The sequence below is a fragment of the Mirounga angustirostris genome, unplaced genomic scaffold, assembly GCF_029215605.1.
Source record: "Mirounga angustirostris isolate CCGP_5_RB_7025 unplaced genomic scaffold, mMirAng1.0.hap1 SCAF_6, whole genome shotgun sequence".
In the NCBI taxonomy this organism is placed as follows: domain Eukaryota; kingdom Metazoa; phylum Chordata; class Mammalia; order Carnivora; family Phocidae; genus Mirounga; species Mirounga angustirostris.
Window position 1 is genome coordinate 126,434,973 of NW_026991714.1, and position 18,457 is coordinate 126,453,429.

Consider the following 18,457-nt stretch of genomic DNA (forward strand, 5'->3'; position numbering starts at 1 on the left):
CCAGCCCCGCCGTGTCCGCCTCAGGCGCGGCCCAGAGAGCCCGGGGCCTCCGGCTCCCGCTTGACTCAAGGACACACCCCTCAGCCAGCCATTGGTGCGGCCGCCAAGTTAGCCCCGCCCCTTTGCTTACGTAGGAAAAAGATGTCTGTGGTATTAGAGAAGTTGCCTGTCATTCCTCCGCCCTGCGGCGTTGCTACGGTTTAGGTCCCACCCCTTCCCCTTTGATCTTGGAAGCTTCTTGTTTATTGGCCATTGATTGGCCAACATATAAGAACAACCCGCCCACTGATTTTTCTTGGGGGCGGGAGAAACTTAAGGGAGAACTTTGATAGGCTCAACCACTCTTGATACTTTGACCGCGGCCATTGGCCCTCACCACGTCGGGATCCGATTGGCTACGGGAAGAGAGCGAAGAGCCCAGGGGCGAGAGAGAACGGATTTGGGCCCCAGACTAGCGCCTGGGGAGCTGCGGGTGCTGCAGGCGGGGTTCTCTCGGGGTGGGGGTGGGGGTGGGTGCCAGGCCTTCAAGGTCAAACCGCTGCAGTCAGCCGTTAGAACTGCGTTCGAGCGCGGGCCCCCAAATCCCCAGACACGCGGGGTCGCGGGCTGGCGGGCGGCCCTGGCCCAAGAGCTCTGTTCCCGCGGGATCTCGGGCGGGCGTGAGGTGGAGCCAGCTTGGGCCGGGTATACCCTGGCGCGGCCCGCGGGCCTGTCCGGGAAGCTGTTGCGACATGCGGGCGGAGGCCCGTTAGACTCCGGTTGGATCTGGCGCGCTGTCTCCCCGCCCCATGCCGCGCGCGAGCCGACTCCTGAGGGCCCTGTGCTCCTCAGGCCTCGGCGTGCCGCCCTGGGCTTGCACCCGAAGTCGCCCAGTAAACCCTGCGGTTGTTGAATGAATGAGTTCTCGGGGCCCGTTGTCGCTGGGTCCTGCGCCAGGCCGAGAGCTGGAGGCAGGAAAAAGAGATGTCGAAATGGGGCGGGATGATTCAGAGATGACGACAGGTGGAGAGGCCGGTCTGGAGGCAGCTGCCCAAACAGCACAGAAAGTACGGCGACTATGGAGAACCTCCGACATAGAGTTTTTCCCTGAGCTGACGCACTGATGACCACCACTGCCTGGTGGTGATTGCCTTTTGTGATAAGACCGCTGTCTCTCCCAGGCTGGTCGGGCGGGTCGGCCAGAGTTTGAGAGGGGCACTCACTGGTTAAAGAACAATGCCAGCGATTCCCAGCCTGGAGCACCACCTCCTGGGCCGTGACGTTGCGCGGGAGCTACACGAGGGTTGCCGGCTCTGTTGGGGAACGCAGGAGCTTTCTGCGTTCCTCCGTAGTCCCTGCTTCAGTATCCCTTCTCTGGAGCGTGTTTGCACAAGCCTCCCCAGTGTTTCCAGCTCTGTCCTTACTACCTATTTTACCGAGATGATGATGGAGTTGTGAACTTCTCCATCTCGGTATAGCTTTTCTTTAAGGAAGAGGCTTTCCTTTTTTTCTTTAAGCGAAGCCCTTCTCTGGGCCTCTGGGGGTTTTTGTTTGTTTTTAACTGTTTTACTCATCTATTCTCTTTCTCTTAGCAATGGTTATTAACCTTTGGGTCTGGACCTTTGCGAAAGTAAGGAAACTACAAATCCTCTTCCCTCCACTTCCCACCCCCCATACACACACCTAGGGGTCCATGATCTTTAGGTTAAGAACCCTTCTCTACATCTTCCCTCTTCTCTAGCTCGCTTCCCTTGAGAAATGAGTAGGTAGGTCTCCTCAAAAGATAAACCACTGAATCCTGCTAGAGTACTAATTCCCTCTACTGCCAAACTACTACAGTAATGAGCTATACCTGCTATATCTTTTCTCTCCTTAACCCCTATATTTAAATTTTTTTTCTTATTTTTTTTTTAAAGATTTTATTTATTTGAGAGAGAGAGAACACGAGCAGGGGCAGCCGGCGAAGCACACTCCCTGCTGAGCAGGAAGCCCCATGCGGGGCTCCATCCCAGGACCCTGAGATCATGACCTGAGCGGAAGGCAGAAACCTAACGGACTGAGCCACCCAGGCGCCCCAACCCCTACATTTTCACTCCTTTATTCAGTGGCCACAAATGACCTTTCCAAATGCAATAGTCTTTTTCTTATTCCCTCTTGCCCCCACTGACCCATCCCTCATTGAAATTTTTTCCTTCCTAGGAACCACTTATTCTACGTTTTAGACTTCTCAGTCTCCTACACTTCTCTAAACACCGAGGGAAAACATTCCTAAAGGGTTAATGCTTCTTGTTCATCTTCAATACCTTAGAGAAACTTAATCATTCCAAATCTGTTTTCCCCATTGGACCTATATTTCTCCTTTCTTTCTCTCTTTCTCTCTCTTTCTTTTCTCTTTCTTTCTTTCTTTCTTTCAACTTAAACTTTAGTGAACATACAGTGCAATATTGGCTTCTGGAGTAGAATTAAGTGATTGATCACTTACATATAACACCCAGTGTTCATGATAACAAGTGCCCTCTTTAATACCTATCACCCATATAGCCACACCCACCCACTTCCCTCCATCAACCCTCAGTTTCTCTACCATTAAGAGTGTCTTATGGCTTGTTTCCCTCCTTTTTTTCTTTTCACCGTTGCCATGTGTTCATCTGTTTTCTTTCTTAAATTTCACATATGAGTGAGATCATACGGTATTTGTCTTTCTCTGACTTATTTCACTTAGCACAATACACTCTTGTTCCATCCATGTCATTGCAAATGGCAAGATTTCATTCTTTTCCATGGCTGACTAATACTCCATTGTATATACAAACCATGTCTTCTTTATCCATTCATCAGTCAATGGACATTTGAGCTCTCCTCATAGTTTGGCTATTGTTAATCATGCTGCTATAAAGATCGAGGTGCATGTGTCCCATTGAATCTGTATTTTTGTATCCTTCGGGTAAACACCTAGTAGTGCAATTGCTGGATCATAGAGTAGTTCTATTTTTAACTTTTTGAGGAACCTCCATACTGTTCTCCAGAGTGGCTGCACCAGTTTGCATTCCCACCAAGAGTGCAAGAGGGTTCCCCTTTCTCTGCATCCTCACCAACACCTGTTGTTTCTTGTTAATTTTAGCCATCCTGATGGGTGTGAGATGGTATCTCATCATGGTTTTGATTAGATTTCCTTGATGATGAATGATGTTGAGCATCTTTTTTTAGCCATCTGGATGTCTTTTTTTGAAGTGTGTCTATTCATGTCTTCTGCCCATTTCTTAACTGGGTTTTTTGTTTTGGGGGGTTCATTGCACACTTCTTAACTGAAATTTCCATGTGAACATTCAGTAAATATTTATTGAGGACCAGTTCTGTGCCTGGCACTGTACTTGAAGCTGGTGACACAGGACACAGTCCATGGAGCTCTCATGGAGCTTGCTTTTTAATGAGGGGAGGGGGATAGACAAAAATACCAGTTAGCTCTAGGTACTATTCTGATAACTGAAATAGGGAGATGTGATAAAGTGTGACTAGGTGGCTACATTTATTGGGCCAGGGAAAGCCTTTCTGAGAAGATGACACTAAATGACAGGCAGGAGCTCATGAGGAACCCAGAGAAGAGCATTCCAGAAGAAACAGTAGATACAACAACCCTAAGGTGAGAACAAGATTGGTGTATGAAGGAACAGAAAGTTAGAAAGGGGGAGTGACACAGGATGAGATTGGATGAATATCCACCTTAATTTCTGGCATGACTTGGCATGTTCATTCCAAATTTAGCCTTTGAACTTCCCACCCCAACCAATTCCTCCAAAATATTTCTTTTCTACCCAATCAGACTCTAAAGCTGGGAGTCTTCTGTAGCTACCCTTCAGAAATACTCTGAAATGTTTCTTTTGTTTGTGCTTTCCTTTTCGTTCCAATTGATATACTTCCCCGGTATCTGATCCCTTCACATCTATATTGTAATAACCGTTGAATGTCCTCACTACCTCTGGGATCCCCTGGCTTCATCAGTATTTTGATTCCCATCCTTCCAGGTACATGGTAGGATTGTTCTTCCCACCTCCTTAATGATAGGCATGGCTGTGGATTTGCTTTGACCAATGAAATGTGAGAGAAGCGTGAGAGCCACACACTAACTTTCCCTGCCACATGACTGGTGATGTTTAGAAGGTCCCATCAGCCTGAGGCCCTGGTGAAGATGATGAAGCAAAGTCGCCTACTTGCCACCCCTTTCCTCCCAGATGGACGTTCACCATGAGTAAGAAATAATCTTTGTTGTTTTTTTTTTTAAGATTTATTTATTTGAGAGAGAAAGAGCAGAAGAGAGAGGGAACACAAGCAGGAGGAGTGGGAGAGGGAGAAGCAGGCTTCCCACAGAGCAGGGAGCCCGATGTGGGGCTCGATCCCAGGACCCTGGGATCATGACCTGAGCTGAAGGCAGACGCTTAATGACTGAGCCGCCCAGGCACCCCATAATCTTTGTTTTTAAAACAGATTTTAGGATAATTCTATACCATAGCAAAATCTAGCCCACTGCCACTCAGACTTTAATGTGATATTAGTCGCCTGAAGAGTTTGTTAAAATGCAGATTGTTATTCTGTAGTGGGGTCTGAGATTCTGCATTTCTTACAAGTCCCCAGGTGACGCTGATGCTGTTAGACCCTGGACCACACTTTGAATAGAAAGAACCCATCCTGACTATATGATATACCACTCTTAACACATCTACACACACTACCCTACATCTCACCAGCACTTTAACTTCCCTAAACCAATTAGCAAGCAAAGAAGTTCCTTGGAGATATTTCTTTATAAGCCCTCAGCTCCTATACCTGCAGCTCCTCAGTCGGGCATTGCACAATCTTATTTTCTTATATCCCTAGGGTAATCATTTCCATATTCTCCCTTCTATACTGTCTTTTTTCTTTTTTTACCTCTACCTATGAGACTATTCATTGTCTCACTACTGAGTCTCATTTTCTTTAGTAATAGAAACCCCGAGTTTTAGCTTGGAGCTAAAAGTCCAGCTGAAGTCCATATTTCCCCCAGCTTCCTCTACAGCTAATGTTAGCTATGTGACTAAGTGCTATCTGAAGGGATGTGAGTGTAAGTGGCATGAAATATCTGGGTTCTGCCTTTAAAAGGAAAGACTATGGGGGCGCCTGGGTGGCTCAGTCAGTTAAGCGTCTGACTTCAGCTCAGGTCATCATCTCAGTCAGGGTCCTGGGATGGAGCCCCATGTTGGGCTCCTCACTCAGCGGTGAGTCTGCTTGTCCCTCTACCCCTCCCCCCAGCTCATACTCTCTCACTCTCTCAAATTATTTAAAAATATAAAAATAAATAAAGGGAAAGATGATGTTCTCTGAGTATTTTTTCCCCCATGTTCTCCCTTCTTGTCATTTAGAATACAGCCCAGAAGATGTCAGCCATTTTTGGCCATGAGACAAGGCCCCCTACTTGAGGTAGCAGAGCAAAAGGTAGAAGAAACCTGCTGCCTTATGGGCAGTAACAGTAGTACCTTTGGACTACTCATGTTCTGGTACATGAGAGAACTTGTTTAAACAGTTGCTGTTAGTCTGAATCTTTGTTACAGCATCAGATTTATATCCTAACTGACACATCTTCATCCCTAGAATGCAATTCACCCTTTGTTCTTATCAAAATTCTCATTCTCGAAGGTCCAAAACAAGTCCCACTACTCCTTCCAGCTTACATGACCATTACCCTCTTTCCCTGAACTGCCATCCCCCATGACCATATGAGGTATGCGTATTATACAGAATGAGATTGATTCCAGCAGCCACACATGAAAATTAGACTGACTTCTTTACAGTCACTTAAAGAGCACTGATTCCTAAATTATGAAGAGTAGACCCTAAGAGCTGTAGGAATTCAGAGATGGGGCAATCAGTGAGGACAGAAGGCATAAGAAGACATTATGTGTTTGAGCAGTTTACAAATGGAGAGTGTGCACAGGAAGATGTTCCAAGAGGGGTGTGGGAACAGTTTCAAGGGAATCAATTTGTTATTCCTTGTCTTCGGCATCTTTGCTAAAATTCATCTGAGAAAGCATTTGAAACATCTCTCCTCTCTCCTGTTTCTTAGTCTGTCCTCCCACCTTATGAAAGAAGTGTGCCTTCACTTACCCATCTTGCTACAGTTCATTGCCCTGGGACATACAGACCTCCAGGTAGCTGAGTGGTCCTGGTGCTAGCAAGGCCCCCTTCAATCAAGGCACAACTGTAGATTTCATGTCTTTCTCTGGCTTGCGTATATTTCAATTAGGGCAAAACATGGCTTTAGAAATGGATATTTTGGTCCTTGTGGGATATTTGGTGTACATATATATTGTACAGTGGAGTAAAGGGTTTTTAATTTAATCACATCACCTAGTCCAACCCCTGTTATCAAAGAATACATTGTTTCTGAGGGAGAGTCCCCTTAGAATAAAGCAAAAAGAACGTAATTAAATGTTAAAAGAAGTAGTGCCTTATTTCATTTAGCTGACACACTCCTGGTAAGGTCTGTTTATCTTGGGGCAAGGATAGTCAAGATTTATAAAAATGTATGCTGGGAAGTAATAATGTGCTACAAAGTACAATGCTCCCTGTAGTAAGAAACAAGAAAGCTGAGTGATGCTCTTCATTTACTCTTCATTTACTTTGGTCTCAATTTTATATTTTGCATAATTTCTATAAGAATAGGGAAAGTCCTGTTTAACTTTCACAGATCAACATCATGCCTTCAACTAAAAGGAAATATGTCAAAAGTAAATTCATATTTTGTTTTTTCTTGAGTATTTATTCAGGCTTGTACTAAAAACATACTCATTTTCTTTTGTCAACAGATTATTGGCTATACCATTTCACACCCCCTGGGATGGCTATAATCAAAAACACAGAAAATACGTGTTGACAAGGATGTGGAGAAATTGGAATCCTCACACGTCGCTGCTGGGGCCGTAAAATGGTTCAGCCACTGTGGAAAATAGTTTAGCGGGTCCTCAAAAAGTTAAACATAGAGTTACCGAATGACCCAGCAATTCCACTCCTCGGTATATTGAAAAGAAGTACTTAAACAAGTACATGTATATGCTTGTTTATAGCAGCACTTTTCACAGAGGCAAAAGGTGGAAACAGTCTAAGTGTCCATAAACAGAAGAATGGATAAACAAATTGTGTTCATACACAAGATGAATATAATTCCACTGTAGAAAGGACTGAAGGAGTGACACATACTACCATGTGAATGAACCTCGAAAATATGTTAAATGAAAGAAGCTACTCATATGAAATATCCAGAAGAGGTGCCTCTGTAGAGACAGAATGCAGACTGGTAGTTACCAAGGCCGGTGGGGGGGGGGTCGGGGGGGGGTGGTGAGAAGGTGCTAAATGGGTACAGGGTACATCACCTTTTGGGGGTGATGAAATGGTTTGGAACTAGGTAAAGGGGTTGGTTGCATAACATTGTGAATACACTAAATGCCACTGAATTGTTCACTTTAAGATGGTTTACTTTTATGTTACATGACTTTCACCTCAATTGTAAAAAGACAAGATTGGCTAGCACCCCACAGATGAGCTGAAGAAACTAGGACCTCAATATCCTCTCAAATGTTTGTGCCTCTGTAACTCCAAACGGCAGCTCTACACCAGTCTTTATATAATTCCTAGGTTGCCTTACATCAACTTGTAGAAAACCTATCTTGGACAAAAGTGAAAGATCTGGGCATCGATTGTTAGTGGATACAAAGTTTCTTTTTGGTTGATGAAAATGTTTTCAATTTATACTGTGATGGTTGCACAACCCTATGATTATACTAAAACCCACTGAATTGGGTGACTTTTATGGTAAATAAATTACATCTCTATAAAGCTGTTCTTAACACACCAGAAGGTCTAATTGAGATACGTTGAAGAGTATCTTCTTGTGGAACTCCAGTTTCATCATCCTTTAAGCAATAAACTGTAACCCTCTGCACATCTATTGGGGGGGGGGGTAGTTACTGCAATCACACCATTCTTGTCTCTTAAAGTTTCTCCTAAAGGATCTTGTTTATGAAAGAAAAAAAGCCAAAACAAGGAAAATTACTAACTTTGATCTAAGAAACAAACATTATCTCACCTCTGACTCATAGGCAAAAATCCAGAAAAATTACTTTGCTTCACTGGTTCTTGTCTAATAGAAAGTTTCTGTTCAATTCATACTCAAATTGAGTTGAAACAGACACAGGAAAAAAAAATATCGTAGTCACTCTTATCTGGGCACCAGTCTCCGCATTGCCACTCATTTTCATGCTCATTTATACATTTCTATCATATCCTTATTACTTTGACAGGAACATGTAAATTCTGGAAATAATGCCCCCAAACAATTATTTTTACACTTTTTTGTAAGCCCTGCACCTAACAGTCATATAATACCTTCTCTTCTTTTTGCTGTTTATTTACACAAAGTAAAACTGCACCCTTATTTTTTTAAAGATTTTATTTATTTATTTGGGGGGGGGGGCACGAGCAGGGGGAGGAGCAGAGGGAGAGAGAAAATCTCAAGCAGACGTGGGGCTCTATCTCACGACCCTGAGATCATGACCCTGAGATCATGACCTGAGCTGAAATCAAGAGTCAGATGCTTAACCGACTGAACCACCCAGGTGCCCCTAAAACTTCACTTTGAAAAGCATCTACTTATGTACCTGGTAAGACAAAGTGTACCACAAATATAATTTAAGATATAATGCCCTGAACTTGAAGAAATCATTTCATTTAATTAGAATATCTCCTTCTCAGATGGTGACATGTTCTTTTAATTCTATCAAATGTATAATTTTAAACTTTAAATCTTGAAATGAAATTACAAGCCTGTATATAATATTTTTACTATACCAATTTCTGTCCATCTGTAATGTCTCCTTAAGACACTTTAATATGACCTAAATAACTGAAATAGGTCTTTGTTCATAATCAACAAGAAAAATTATGAAACACAACCAATTTTGTGGTGTTTTGGCTCCAAAACCAGAATAGCTTTAAGTGAGAGAGAAACAAGAACAACTAATAGTCACTTGACTTTGGTGTCACTTCCAGACCCTGAAAAAATGATTACTCACATGAGTAACACATCCTTTTGCAAATGAGATGGTTCCTAATCCTTTTACAAAATTTAAGGAGATGGAAAAATTGTGACAAAGATTTGGCAAAGCTCCATTCATTCATTTATTTGTTTTTGTTTTGTTTTGCATTCACTTATTTTTGTAAAAATGTTACTTGGCACCTACCTATAATAACAAAAAATAGGACAAGAATTGGTGATGCACTCCATCTCACTCTATCAAAAGATAACAGTCATCTAATGATCCATGATGTAATCTAAAATATTCTAAAAGCCCCATCCATCTATGAAGAGGTACAGTTCAATAAATTTTACTTTTTTTTTTAAGTAGGCTCCCCACCCAGTGTGGAGCCCAACGCGGGGCCCAAACTCATGACCCCAAGATCAAGACCCAAGCTCAGACCAAGAGTCAGATACTTAACCAACAGAGACACCAGTGAGTAGCAGTTCTTTCACTGGCTCCCTCCAGCCCAAGGCCTAACCTTCCCAGGTGTCCTGGCAGTTGTAACCAGGGACACCACCCAACAGGGTGCTAGCAAAACTCATCCCTGTCCTAATCTTGGCATTAATTTTGGGAAGCACCCTTGGAAGAGACAGGCCCTACAGTGAGTTGAGGAGACAGGACTGGAAAAAGCTCATGTCACTACTTTGTAGGAGTTTATTAAAAGGTCACATCTGAAATAGGATCCTAAAGATATGGACAGTTAATTAAGCTAAGTCAGATGGGGGTGGTAAAAGGCATAAGGGAGGCAAAGCCTTCTGGACAAGAAGACCATATTACAAAAGTCCTGTAATGAGAGGATTGAGCCAGTGGTTCAGGGCTAGGGGAAGCGGTTTTGAGATAAGCCTGGGAGTGACTAGGGGCCACACCATGAGAGGTTCTGAAGTCATATTAAGGGAATCAGTTTATATTAAGAAAAATGGGATCCCATTGTGGAATTTTAAATTGAAGTGAGATAACATGGTCAATTTTGCGTTTTGGAAAGGTCACTTTGGCTGCGAAGAAAGATTGAGGGCAGCAACCCTGGAAGTTGAGTCATTATTCTTATTTTATGGATAAGAAAATGAATATAACTTCTTCAAAGCCACATAGTTAGTAAGTAATGAAACCAAGCTTCAAACACAGGCCTGAAAACTTAACCACAGTCGGCTGCCTTTTTAGATCAAGGTAATAAACCACCAAAATAGAGTTAGTTAAAATGACTTTTTTTTTTAAGTTAGAAACAAGAGGCTTATCTCTGACTCATCCTGACTTTACCTTGGTCATGACTTAGAAAGTGAGAAGGAGGAGCTGAAGTTCCATGATTTGACCTAAGCTTCAGTTACCTCATCTGTAAAAGGGTAATAACATGTATTTTATAGGATTGTCTCAGGATTCTATCAGAAAAAGAATAAAATTTAATATCAGTCATATAGTTAGAACTTGACAAAGGTTGATCACTATCTCTATCATTATAATTATTACCTGTTTTTCCTTTTTGACTGTCCATCCAGCTATCACAGAAATTGCTGGCAACATGTCACCTAACTGCTGACCGAGAAACCACGACTAGTCACTGTCCTTTGCTAGACTAGAGCACCAAATGTGTGATATCTCACAAAGCCTGCTTTTCTCTGAACAATAATATTCTTACTTCAGGTCCATGTCATGTGTATCCTCAATTACGGTATGAACTTCATACCATAAAGAGTAGATTTAAGTATCTTTAATTCCTTAGGTAAAATGGCTAGAATTACAAAACTTCCCTTGAATATTATCAAAGAATGTAAAGGTCTATTGTCCATGACATACAAAGAAGATAAGCTATCAGCAGGGGATGAGGCTTAGGTAATTTATCTAAGTAGATATGATGTATTTTTAATGCTCTGTGGTGTTGAATCCTTCATAAATATGGCATATATTCTCAAAGTAACTGGCCACAGTTATGGAGGCAACAAACATTATCGACAATAGAAACAACATAATTACCAACAAACAACAAATTATGGCAGCAGATGTGGGTCTCCAACTCATGAACCTTGAAGCCCTGATTTATCAGTGTGGTTTTCCTGGTTGTCCTCTGGGTCCAATTCCCATTTTTTTACTCTTTTTTATACAGGCACATCCCTGACCCTCTTACCTGGTCTCTGCCTTATCCAATGCTCATTTCTTCATTATCTCCTTTTAATTAATCAAATCTTTTCTCTTCATCCCTTAGTCTTCCTTGCCTTTACAGCTTATTCATTACAAAATAACATATAAAAGCCCAGGTATTTACATTAATTGTAACAAAGGGGTTAATCAAATAGTTCAGGTAGTGGAAAATTATCCTTATAGTGACAAAGATAAAACTGTTTCACCTTTGGATTTCATTGCCTCCCTTTGATTTTCTTACTGGGCTTCAGCTGTATGAGTGCCCAGCACTGTGCTGAGGGGCTAACAAAGATGAGGAGAGGGAGAGAGTGCAAAAAGAAAAAAAAAAGGAATGAACTGAAATCCTCCTTTGCAAGAAATCTGCAATTGCTAGTGAAAAAAAAAACCATATATGCATTACACAACAACGATAACAGCCAACTTTTATGAAGGGCTTACTATGTACCAGCCAACGTATATATTATTTCTTTTAATCCTATGTGGTTGTAAATTAGTTATCTACTGCTCTGTGACAAATTACTATAAAACATAGTGGCTTAAAACAGCAATAAACATTTATTATCAGTTTCTGCAGGTGAGGTATATGATAGTGGTTTAGATGGAGGGTTAGGGCTTGGCGTGTCTCATGAAGTGCCAGTCAAGATGTCAGCAGGGGCTGCAGATACATGAAGGCTTGACTGGGGCTGAAGAATCCACTTCCACAAGGACTCATTCACACAACTGTCAAGTTGATTCTGCCTGTTGGCAGGAGGCCTCAGTTCCTCTCCAAATGGGCCTCTCCAGAGAGCTGCTAAGGGTCCTCATGACATTGCAGCACACGGTACCACATTGTTGGCAAATTACTTTTTGATTATAGTCATTCTAGTGGGGATGTAGTAGCATCTCCTTATAGTTTTATAGTTTTATTTTTTTTTAAGATTTTATTTATTTATTTGACAGAGAGAGACACAGCGAGAGAGGGAACACAACAAGGCGGAGTGGGAGAGGGAGAAGCAGTCTTCCCGCTGAGCAGGGAGCCCAATGTGGGGCTCGATCGCAGGACCCTGGGATCATGACCTGAGCTGAAGGCAGACGCTTAACTGACTGAGACACCCAGGTGCCCCCTTCTTGTAGTTTTAATCTGCATGTCCCTCATCACTAATGATGTTGAACATCTCATGTGTTTATTTGCTATCTGTATATCTTTTTTGGTTAAGTGTCTAAATACTTCTTCCACTTATAATTGGGTTATTTGTTTGTTTGCTTGTTTTTTACCATATAGTTATTTTTAATGTCCAGCATTTATAATATGAGGGCCAGAGCTTTCTCCCCATCTCAAGTTTATAAATTTTCAATTGGTTTGTGAGGCCAATAGGGGTACTTCTTCTTGTCTAGTTTGGTTTCTGGGAAGACTTCGTTCAGGTCCTCAATGGTCATCTGATCATTTGGAATTATGTTCTTCATCTTCTCCAGCTCTTTTTTCATATTCCTCAATCCTGGCCTTTGAGAAAGACAAAAACTCAGCATAACTTTTCACATCTTCTTTTTCTTCAGCATCCACCTGGACAGTATATGTATTCTCTGGCACAGGAATCTTCAGGGCATTAAACTTCTTCTCAAAGCCATCTACCAAGCCAGCTATATGCTTTCAGACTTTTACATCTACCAAGCCAGCTATATGTTTATATGTATGGGGCTGTAGAGAGGATTATAACATAGCACAGAACTCAAAACCAAACCCTAGAAGTCAATACTATTATCTGAAGTTTCCCTGACCACTTCACCTTAGGGACTGTGGTGATTTAAAAATATGTCTGCAAATTGATACTTCTCCCTTCAAAAGGTGGAGCCTAATTGCCCTCCCCTTGAAAGTGGGCTGGGAGTTAGTGACTGGCTTTTAACAAATAAAATGTAGCAGAAGTGAAGAGATGTGACCTCTGAGGCTAGGTAATAAAAGGGATAGAGTTTTCACCTGGTGCTTGTTCTCAGATGGCTCTGGGAGAAGCCAGTTGCCATATCATGAAGACACTCAAGCATTCCTGGGAGAGTCCATGATGTGAAAAAGAAGTGTGGCCTCCCATTGACAGCTACTATCCACTTGCTAGGCATGCAAGCATGTCATCTTAGAAGTATATCCTTTAGCCCCAGTTGTCAGATGACCCCACCTGACATCTTTACTGCAATCTAATGAGAGACCCTGAGCAGAGCTGTTCCCAAATTCCTGATCCACGGGAACTGAGAGATAATAATGCTTATTGTTGTTTTAAGCTGCCAAGTTTTGGGGTAATTTGTGATGCAACTATAGAGAAATAATGCAGGAAATCTCTCATGGGTCATTCTCTTTAGTCTTGTTTGCTAGCAGCTTGCACAGGTCCCTCTTTTCCTTCATGTCTTTTTCTTTTTGTTTTACCAGGGCTTCCCAAGCCTAGTCTCTAGAGGGAATGCTCAAAATCCTGTATTTTATTAGGCAGAGCAATCAGTCTTCTTGGTCTAAACCTCTTCCACCTAGGCTAAGCCTACGGATCCCACTTTCCTTGACCAAACACACCCATTAAGTTCCCAAATCTAGCTACTCTGTCTTCCTATCAGGACAACTGGTACTAGGTCCACTCACAAAGCTGCCAGCTTTTTTTTTTTTTTAAAGATTTTATTTATTTATTTGACAGGGAGAGACACAGCGAGAGCAGGAACACAAGCAAGGGGATTGGGAGAGGGAGAAGCAGGCTTCCCGCCAAGCAGGGAGCCCAATGCGGGGCTCGATCCCAGGACCCTGAGATCATGACCTGAGCCGAAGGCAGACGCTTAACGAGTGAGCCACCCAGGTGCCCCACAAAGCTGCCAGCTTTTAAAACAATTATTCTTGCCTTAATAGAAGCACCCATGAGCCAAGTGCTACAAGACCAGAGAAAAAGAAGCACCTAGGCAGACTGGGGGAGCTCATAGGTGACATGTGAGTTGAGTTTTGAAGGATAAGCAGGAGTTCATTTGGTAAAGAAGTGAAGGAAAGTCATTTATGCAGAAGTAATAGCAAGTACAAAGGCTCAGAGGTAAGAGAAGGCACAATTCTGAGAACTGTAAATATGTCAGGGTTATGGGTGAGAATACCTATTGGGGAGCTCAGAGGATGTTAGGGGCTAGATCATATCAGGCACTAAAAGCCACATGTATCAATTAGGAGAGTACAAGTGACAGAACTACCTGATTCAACAGACTTAAAAGTGAGAGCAGTAATGAATTTAGTATCTCAGATAATAAGTCCATATGTAGGGCTGCTCCTGGGTTGGTTAAGTTAGCAATGATGTTAATGATGTTATCAAGGACCCAGGATTTTTCTGTATTTCTATTCTGTTATTTCTAGGCTTCCCCTCACCCCACACCCTGACTCCCCCACCCTATGGTTGTAAGATGGCTACAGCAGCTCCAGGCATCATATCCTTAAGATTACTTCTGGAGGCAGAAAAGGGATTTCTCTTCTTACTCTCATTATGTAAACTTTTTATACTCTTTTTCAGTTGGATAAAACCTCTCCCAGAAATGTTTCCCCTCTTCCTCCCATTCCTCCCAACAGCTGGCTTCCCTTCAATATCATTGGCTAGAATTGCATCATATGCCCAGGCTCAGTATTTGGTTAGGGAGTGGGACACCATGATTGACTTAGACCAATCACAGTTTACTCCCTGGGGCTGGGGTTGGAGCCTAGCACTCTTTAAGCATATGACCAACCATAGCAGTGTGGTTATAAGAATAAAATTGGGATTCTGTTAAAGGTGGAAGAGAGATTGTTGGCTTCTTGGGTAGGCAGTCAGCAGAATCTGCCATACCATACTAAGGAATCTGGATTATATCTGACTGGGATGGGGAACCACAAGGATGTTAAAACAGGAATTAGCATGATTATATTTCACTATATCAGAATGGAGGGGCACTAAGGAGGGGAATTAGTCTGGAGGTAGGGTCACCAGCTCGAACGCTTCATCAGAAGATTTTGGAAAGGATTTTAGAAACTTGAATTAAGAACAACTAGTCACTAACTGGATGAAATATGTGTTGGGGAGGAAAATATTTTCTATGCCCCTCAAGATTCTCTTGGCTGATCTAAGAATTAATTGGCATGAGACAGATTAACAGGAGAAAATAAAATTTAATTACATACAGACGGGAGTTCCATGAGACTAAGAGGCCTACAGGTAGTCAGGCAATTGAGGCTTATATGCCATTCTGAGCTGGGACTTCAAAGGGAAGGAGGACAATTCACAGGAAGATGAAAAAGAGTAAATGTGGTAAACAAATGTTTGCTGATCCATACAGAAAAAATGGGACACAGAGAGGAATTTTAATAAACAGATTTTGCTGAGTTCCTCCCTGTCTGCCATATCTAGTTCATATTATACTGTAGTCATTTGTGGTGCTAGCTCCCTTCCTGGGGCAGGTCCTGTATCCAAATTCTTGTAGGCAGTTAGGGGGGGATTTTGAAAGGTTCTTCCTGAGCCTTCTGTTTGTTAAAAATAATCAGCCTAAAATAATTCACATGCAAAAGAGACCCATGGCGGGGGGGGTGGGGGGGGGTGGCAAATTTTGCTCTCCCACAGCAAAAAGGAAGTAGAAGGAAGAGATTCTAAAATGACTTGCAAATTTCTGCTTGGGTGAATCACAGGGTAGTTGATTAAAGTTGGGAATATGAATGGAGGAGGTTTGGGTGGATAAAGTAAGAGTGGCAAGACAATGAGTTTTGTCATGGACAAGGAGGTGCCTACAAGGCACATGAAGAGAGGTGAGTAAACTTGGAAAGGAGAGTGAAGACCACAGTACTTCAACTCCTTTAGAGGTTAAGGCAGGATGGAGTGTAGAATGAAGGAGAACTGAGGGGAAATAAAGTGATATAGACAACTGATACCGAGTGTGGGGCTGGTATGGCTGATTTTGCTCAGAGCTGGGTAGAGTCAAGGACTTCTTGAGAAAATTGTAAATGTAATTGTAGATAAGGCTTTGAAAGGCAGTTAAAGACCAGTTTTGAAATATGAATTTCTGTAATTTGTTTCAACATGTTGAGAGTTACAGCAAATGAGATGGGGAAGTGATCTCAACCTACTTTTTTTGGCCTCCTGACTGGAAACCTCAGAACTCAGCCCTGTGAGCTGTTATTCAGATAAGCATTGCAGGCTTCTGTAAAGAATCATGTTTTACAAATTCCTGAATGCATATGGACTTATTGAAGAAAGTATTATCCAAATGCAATGGACAAAGAAAGTATAATGAAGTGTTGGGATTAAAATATGGGTTTCTTTTCTGTTTTATAACAGTAGTTATAAAATGTAAGTTGATGCTTTAATGCACCTTCAAGCTCTAAGTTAATACAGTTCATAAATCACATGAATTAAGTACTATTTAAAACATAAATAGGAATTCTATTTCCACTCAAAAACACCCATTAAGTGGACTGAAATATACATAGGTTAGACAGAACTCCACAGTTGGCAGGCAACCTCAAGAATTAAAAATATATATATATTCCAAAACATTTGTTGAGTTTTCCCCATGACTACCTGAACTGAGCTCTGGAATAATATAAACACCTGATATTTTTATAATTTTGTAGTTAATCCTAACTTTATCCAACTATTCTACTCAATGTGATTGTGGGGGGCCCAGATAAAATATAACACTGAAGTAGAGTAGGGGTTGAAGGACAAAGAAGAACAGAACACTGAGAATCGATGGAAAGTTAGAAAGCCCATTCAGGCTGGGAGGGGAATGGAGGGAAAAAATAATAGTCGGGAGAGCCTGAACATATAAACTGGACAATGTCAGACCATATATGATGATTAGAATTGTGACCCATGACCAACTAGGCTGCCCACAGCCTAGTGCTCTCACTACTGGTCACTATCAGCTTCCCTGCCTTCTAACTCAGGACCAACCAGAGAAAGCCAAATATGCTCCCCACAAACAATCACATAAGATGCCCTGCTCCTAGTAAGCCCACCACCAGCTTCCCCATGCTAAAACTCTCAAATCAGGGCATACATGAAGCCTTCCTTCTCCCCGCGCCCCCAGTTAAAGCTTTCCCATTCCCCTGACAGTCTTTAGGTCTCTGCCAGATATAAGTGTTGGTGGTTGACCACTTTTCTATAACAGGTGTAGAACAGATAGCCTCTTTTTGATCTCATTTGGGTGGTCTTCATTTATTTCTACATTCATTCACTTATTTATCATACATTACCTGTATTGTATGCACCAGACAGTACCCAGCATTGCTGTGGAAGATAGTCCCTGCCCTCAAGCATATTCTGTCGCCAGGGACAGACCCATAAATTGTAATTCAATATGGTAAGTGAAACAACAGGCATATATGACGGGGTTGTAGGGCAAGTAAAGTTTTTAGGGGAGGTGACCCTTAAGCTAAGTGGTAAGGAATGAGTATGAGTTGGCTGGGCTAAGAGGCTGGGAAGGATAGTCAAGGCAGATGGAAGGGTGGAGAAGGCGGAATGGACAAAGCCTAAGAGGGCAGAAGCCACAGATGTGCGTTGTTGAAGCATAGTAAGGGGGCTGCGGAGCAGCAGAAGATGCTGCATGGGTGGGTCCTGGATCGCCATGTATATGCCACGTTTGTAAGGACTTGGACTTTATCCTGTCCAAATGGCACCCTCCTGGAAATGAGAGAAACGGCTGGTGTAAGCAAGGAAGGAAAACATTAAAGAAACATTACCTTTGCATTTATTACTGTAAGGTCCGGGAGGGCAGGGACACAGCGGCTCACGTCTGGCACACAGCAGACATTCAATCAATGTTGAACGAATACTATAAGCGCTTCGGTGTAAACGATATTGTCCCCCATTTATGTTTCTCTAACAGGACAAGACAAGGAAGCCGGGACATAAGTCTGGGAGGACAAGACAAGGAAGCCGGGACATAAGTCTGGGAGGCTATACGGAAGGTTTGATTCTGGCGATCAGGGTTGGTGGACACAATACCTCTGATAGGTTGTGGGCAAGGGATGCACTTCTCTCGCGGCCACTGCAAGACTCACCCGCCGGGGCCGCTCAGTCCTGGAAGCAGCAGCGTAGCAAGCAGCCAGCAGAGAAATCGCGCCGCCGAGAGGGCAGCGGGCGCAGGGCACCCTTGCACCGCTTCGCACCGCTCACCTGAGCGCCTACAGCTGGCCCGTCCAGGCGGAGCTACGGCACGACGCCCTTCCGGATTGGACGCGCTCGAAATCCCGGGGCGGGCATTAGCGGCCGAACGCTCTTGGGGATTGGCCACTCTGG

General features: G+C 42.8%; 2 long non-coding RNA genes across 2 annotated transcripts; one reads left to right on the forward strand and one right to left on the reverse strand.

Annotated features, from left to right (window-relative positions):
* The first annotated feature begins 37 nt into the window (after nt 1-37).
* On the forward strand, nt 38-7,310 carry LOC135364791 (uncharacterized). The gene is made up of 3 exons (XR_010412543.1): nt 38-3,619; nt 4,002-4,225; nt 6,816-7,310. It is a non-coding gene; the product is annotated as an uncharacterized LOC135364791 (long non-coding RNA).
* A 1,369-nt stretch (nt 7,311-8,679) lies between these two features.
* LOC135364792 (uncharacterized) lies at nt 8,680-18,396 on the reverse strand. Its single transcript, XR_010412544.1, has 3 exons — nt 18,164-18,396; nt 17,899-18,037; nt 8,680-12,693 (listed from the first exon to the last, which is right to left on the reverse strand). It is a non-coding gene; the product is annotated as an uncharacterized LOC135364792 (long non-coding RNA).
* Between the last annotated feature and the right edge of the window lie 61 nt (nt 18,397-18,457).